General features: G+C 41.0%; 1 long non-coding RNA gene across 1 annotated transcript; it reads right to left on the bottom strand.

The window, feature by feature from the left end:
* Positions 1-479: 479 nt before the first annotated feature.
* Positions 480-2,763, bottom strand: LOC138918969 (uncharacterized). The gene is made up of 3 exons (XR_011428773.1): positions 2,368-2,763; positions 1,698-1,843; positions 480-1,320 (listed from the first exon to the last, which is right to left on the bottom strand). It is a non-coding gene; the product is annotated as an uncharacterized lncRNA (long non-coding RNA).
* Positions 2,764-5,662: the final 2,899 nt, after the last annotated feature.

Raw genomic sequence — 5,662 nt, 5'->3', positions numbered from 1 at the left:
GACAATTAGCCCTGAGCTAACATCTGCTGCCAATCCTCCTCTTTTTGCTGAGGAAGACTGGCCCTGAGCTGACATCTGTGCCCATCTTCCTCCACTTTATATGTGGGATGCCTACCATAGCATGGCTTGCCAAGTGGTACCGTGTCCGCACCCAGGATCTGAACCTGTGAACCCTGGGCTGCTGAAGTGGAACGTGCGAACTTAACTGCTGTGCCACCAGGCTGGCGCCAAATTATCCTTTTTTTTGATGATTATTTTTCTAGATAATTATAAATACATTCTGGGATTTTAATCCCCCTCCCCCCATCTTAAAAATTAAATACTATATCCATGTCTCCTATATGGAGCTACAAATTTTAAAGTCCTTTTTAAGGCTAGTGATCACTCACTAAAGTCACCTTGTCATTATGAAACTGAACCTCTTAACCTCAGGTTTGTGCACCTAAGGCACAGTAAGCCAATCACTGAGACATTGGCGCTTGGAGATGGAGAAAGATTTATTTGAATTGGCCAAAATGAGAAGGCAGGAGGATAAGTTCTTCCAAATCAGCCTTAATAAGAGAAGAAAGCAGGGAGTTTTATAGAGCTAAGGGGCTCGGCAGGAGGACTTTCAGAGAAACAAAGGGCTAATCTGTGTTTCTTTCACTCCAGATTAAGCCCTTGGGCAATCTGACTTCTGTGTCAACAACAGCTGGGGACTTGGTTATCCGGTGATCATTACTTCCTTGAAGGCATTCTTTTTCTTCTGCAAAACAAGCTCATAAATCCTTAGGACCCTTGAGTCACCCTTCAGGTTAAATAAGAAAACAGCAAATTGACAAGATTAACTTCTTTTCATCAATGTCTGTGTTAGGAAAAAGGTAGAAGGGTGATCTTCTTGAATATTTACAGTAACCCTCAGGTACCTGGTTTCAATTGCCTCTAATGTTACAGAGCACTTTGCAGTCCGGCAAGTGCTTTCACAGAAGTTGTCTTCTTGGACCTTACAGCAGCCTAGGGAAGAAGGCTGAGGATTAGGTCTCTTGGGCTTCAGGTGTGCTGCTCAGTGATTCTGTTGTTAGGATGAGCTGAAAACCCTGGTCTTGACTTGTCTGTGCTTTTGCAGCCTTCCCCCCTCCTCACCTGCCTATGGTGGGGGACACTGTCTGCTGTGTATCATTGCCTTCCCCACCCCCAACTCTTCCTACCAGTGCTAACTGAGTCTTTGCTACAGAGGAGTCCTCTCCTCTGAACCGCAGCATCTTAAGGTTCTATGTGACTGTTTTGAAAAGGGTCTCAATGTGGGTTTAGAGTCTTCTTTTTTGCTTCTTTCTTTATTTCCTGTAGGGCGAAAATTAAAAGTAATAAAAATCTCATTGATTTGATCATTTTTCAGTCATAATCAAAGAGTGTGTGGCAAATGGTAGATGATCAATAAAGAGCTGATGAGGGGGCTGGCCCCGTGGCTGAGTGGGTAAGTTTGCCCGCTCCGCTTCAGAGGCCCAGAGTTTTGCTGGTTTGGGTCCTGGGCGTGGACATGGCACCACTCATCAGGCTGTGCTGAGGCGGCATCCCACATAGCTCAACTAAAATATACAACTATGTACTGGGGGGATTTGGGGAGAAAAAGCAGAAAAAAAACATTGGCAACATTGTTAGCTCAGGTGTTAATCTTTAAAAAAAAAAAAGAGACGATGAAAAAAATGAATGAACTTGACCTTTGACCTCCATACTGCATGGTTGTGTGAGTAGTTGTACGGTGTGAGCTCTGGAGCCAGACACCTGGGTTTGAATCTCAGAGATTCCGCTGAGTAGCTGGGACGCCGTAGGCAGTTGCTTAATTTCTCTGCCTCAGTTTTCTTATCTGTAAAATAGGGACAAAATAATCTTTATAAAGTTGTTGTGAGGAATAAATAACAAGGGCTAAGAACAGAATTTAAGTGCATTTCCATATGTAGTCCCATTTTATCCTAACAGCCACTTGGTGATGCAACTGAAACAGATATTTCTGGGTCTTACAGCTGTGGAATCTCAAGTTCACAGGACTGGTAAGTAGTGGAAAGGTGTCTAAAATTCTGTTCTGATTCCAAAGTCTAATATCTAGATTAGAGTTAGTTCTTTAGTTTTAAAGAGGATTAAAAGACAGAAAAAAAATGCAATTAGTTTTGATTTCAGTAAAGTCTACAGGTCTTGTGTAAGGACAGAATCACTTTCTGTAGTTCACTGAGATGAAAGAGTTTGTGTGAAGTAACAAAGATGAGAACAGGCGCTGCAGAAAGAATGAGAGCCCTTATCCGACACCTCAGTGACTCCAGGGAAGAGGGAAAGGAGCAGTTAAGAATAACCGAGGAAAAGAATCAATCAAGCCAATTTAAAACTAAATAATACCTTCTTTATCCTTGAGTGTTAGCACTGCGCCTTTGCTGGAAATCGCTTTGCTCTAAATGGCCTAATTTTTCCTTTGAATTTGCATTTCCTTCCTGCCCAGATGCAACTGGCAGTGGCCCAGTGGTAGTTCCACCAACACAACTGTGCTGCGGCACCTCCATTTGGATCTCGGAACTGGCCTTTTACATCTGTTTCTTTGCAAAATTTGTCAAACTTTGCAGGTTGCACACCCAAATTCTGTCAACAAAGAACAGGAAGTTCGGGCTATCCTTCTGGGTTTACTGTCATCTTATGGGGTTTTCATCCGCTGGAATCAAGCCCTGGTGAAAGTATTAACACATTAAGTTCTCAATTGTGCTCAAAGCTTCTGGGCAATGAATATAAAAAAAATGGAGCAACGGGAAGACTTGGGCACATTATTTATACATTTGGTGAGCTCATTCACTCGCCCAGGGAAATCAGGCACACAGCCGCCAGCCCAAGGTTAATTTTATTTTCTTCTCAGCCAGGAACAGGGTGTGCTATTACAGAGAGAGAGGAATGAGGACTTTTTAATTGTGCTGTGTTCACAGTTTAAAATGAAATCCTCCAAATTGCTAGGATTCAAAAAATCCTGCATTAACTGTTCAGAAACAGAAGAGGGCATCTCGTCATGCCTTGTGTCAGATTCATTTTTTTTTAAGAATGAAAAGGAAACTGATCTTTGAATGAAAATGAACAGCGTTTCTTTTTCGGAACGAATGAAAGAAAATAGTCTGTTAACATTTTCAAAAGCTTAAATATGACTAAAAATGCTGTATTTGCCTTCTAGTTTCAAGAGATCTCAGAGTTTTACTTGGAGACCAGCTATAGGAAGCTTTATTGTATTATAAAGTGACCATGAAATACAGTGCATTTAGATTTTAAACAGAGTACCACATGGACACCCTTCTCCCCCCATGGGCTAGGTAGCCCTCATTAGGTAAGCTCCCAACCCCCTCACTTCTCACATTCAAATCCAAGTTTTTCTCAAAAATCAGTCTCTCCAAGGATCTGTGAATCTTCCCAAACTGTACGCAAAAGGTGTGTTTGTGTATTTTTCTAGAAGAGGTTTGTTGTTTTAAACATATCAGCTACTCTCTTTCTCAGATTAAACCCCTAGGAAATTTCCATATTTAATTCTATCTTATACGAATTGATTCTTTATACTCTATGTCTATTTAAAGGACCAGTTTGTGATACCCTGGACAAAGTTATAATCAACACCACTAAACTGAAAATCTCAGGATTTGTCTAATAATTTAAACACAGCCATTATGGAGACAGCAACGAGCCTTTTGAAAGTCTTTGGTATTCTTTGTATTAAGTTCTAGTCAGAGCCCAAAGGGAACTTTTCCATCTCATCTGGTCACTTCAGTTCCTGGTCTCAGAGAGAAACAGTGTTCTGCGTGGGGTTACATGGGCAGTGAGCGTAAGCATTCAGGATTATAGTCCCTTCTTTGCCTTTTAGTCTACTGTGTGTGTTTCCCTCAGTCTTGCTTTGTCCAAAGCTTGCATTGGTCCAAAAATACACAGGACCTTTATATTGCTCTGCTCATGCACACGTGTTGTTTTTTGTGTTTTATCTTTTTGTGGGTAGTTTTATTCTTGAAGTGAACACTTTAAAAGCAGAAAAATAGATTTTGTTTCTTTCCCAGTTGTCCTAAATTACTAAACTAGCAGTGCTTAATTCAATTTTATGAGAGGATGAGTTTAATGAGGGCAAAGTGAGTTTGGAAGAAGGGAGGAGCTGTTAGACAAGATGGGGTAGGAAAAGTTAGCTCCCGGTTTGACCTCTAGATTTTTTTTTTTTTTTTAAGATTTTGATTTTTTCCTTTTTCTCCCCAAAGCCGCCTGGTACATAGTTGTATATTCTTGGTTGTGGGTCCTTCTAGTTGTGGCATGTGGGACGCTGCCTCAGCGTGGTTTGATGAGCAGTGCCATGTCTGCACCCAGGATTCGAACCAACGAAACACTGGGCCGCCTGCAGCGGAGCGCGCAAACTTAACCACTCGGCCACGGGGCCAGCCCCTTGACCTCTAGATTTTTTATAATATGCATTTAGTGTATGGTAAGAACCTGGTGTTCATTGTTTTATTAATGTCTTCTTTAGTGGCCTTTTGAAACTTGAAACTGGCCCTTTTCTTTATTTCCATGGAAGCATCTAGAATGTCCAAGTTGGTCATTTTCTAAGAACCATTACACTTTCAGGAAAAATAAATTCCTTGTCATATGAGATGTCTCATTCCTGAAGTTTGCCTTCTATCCCTGAGCCCCAGGATTGGGATAAAGATGAGGAATGTTTGTAGCATACATTACTTGACAATTAACAAACAAAACACCTTTTACATTTTGATGTGGCTATTTTGACTTGATTGATCAAATTAGCCAACATAATGTCTTGCTTTGCCCTGGAGTCTCCAGTAGATATAAATTGTTCTAAAGTTGAAAGTAGAGCCTTTGGGGACCAGAATGGCCTAGGTTATTATTTTTTTTTAAAAATTATGAATATGGGGGCTGGCCCCGTGGCCGAGTGGTTAAGTTCGCGCACTCCGCTGCAGGCGTCCCAGTGTTTCGTTGGTTCGAATCCTGGGCGCGGACATGGCACTGCTCATCAGACCACGCTGAGGCAGCGTCCCACATGCCACAACTAGAAGAACCCACAACGAGAAATATACAACTATGTACTGGGGGGCTTTGGGGAGAAAAAGGAAAAACTAAAATCTTAAAAAAAAAATTATGAATATGTAGGCAATGAGTAATCTGGAGAGTTGATGTACATATTTAGACATTTCAGGACCCAAGCTCTACTGCTTGCTTGGCTTTGTAAGGTTAAAAAAAATTAGGACCTGAATTATCTAGGCAAATTAACTGTCTACATTAGTTCAACTTATTAGATAAATGCTTTGTTCTCTATTTAATTTTAATTGTGTAGACATAATTTCATAAAAGTGTCTATACATATTCTGGGGATAGATTATTTCGGCAAGGCATAACTGTCAATTCCACTGACCCTAGACAACGTGGGAGTGTTTATGGGGGCAGTTGCTTTCCTATAATAAGAATAATAGCAAACATATTGTCAAAAAACCATCTCTGCGTGTTGAATAAAACAAAGTAGAAAGATGAGTTTATTGCAAGGCTTTTGACCTACAAGCCGGGAAACTCAAAGCTACCGGCCCAGTGAGTTCCAAGTTGCTCACAGACAAGGGATTTTTATAGGATAAATACGGAAGTTGGCTTTTTCAGAGGATTGGTTGCCTGCTGGTCTTCTTTC

This window comes from Equus caballus, chromosome 19 (genome assembly GCF_041296265.1).
Source record: "Equus caballus isolate H_3958 breed thoroughbred chromosome 19, TB-T2T, whole genome shotgun sequence".
NCBI lineage: Eukaryota > Metazoa > Chordata > Mammalia > Perissodactyla > Equidae > Equus > Equus caballus.
This window is presented reverse-complemented; position numbering and strand designations above follow the sequence as displayed.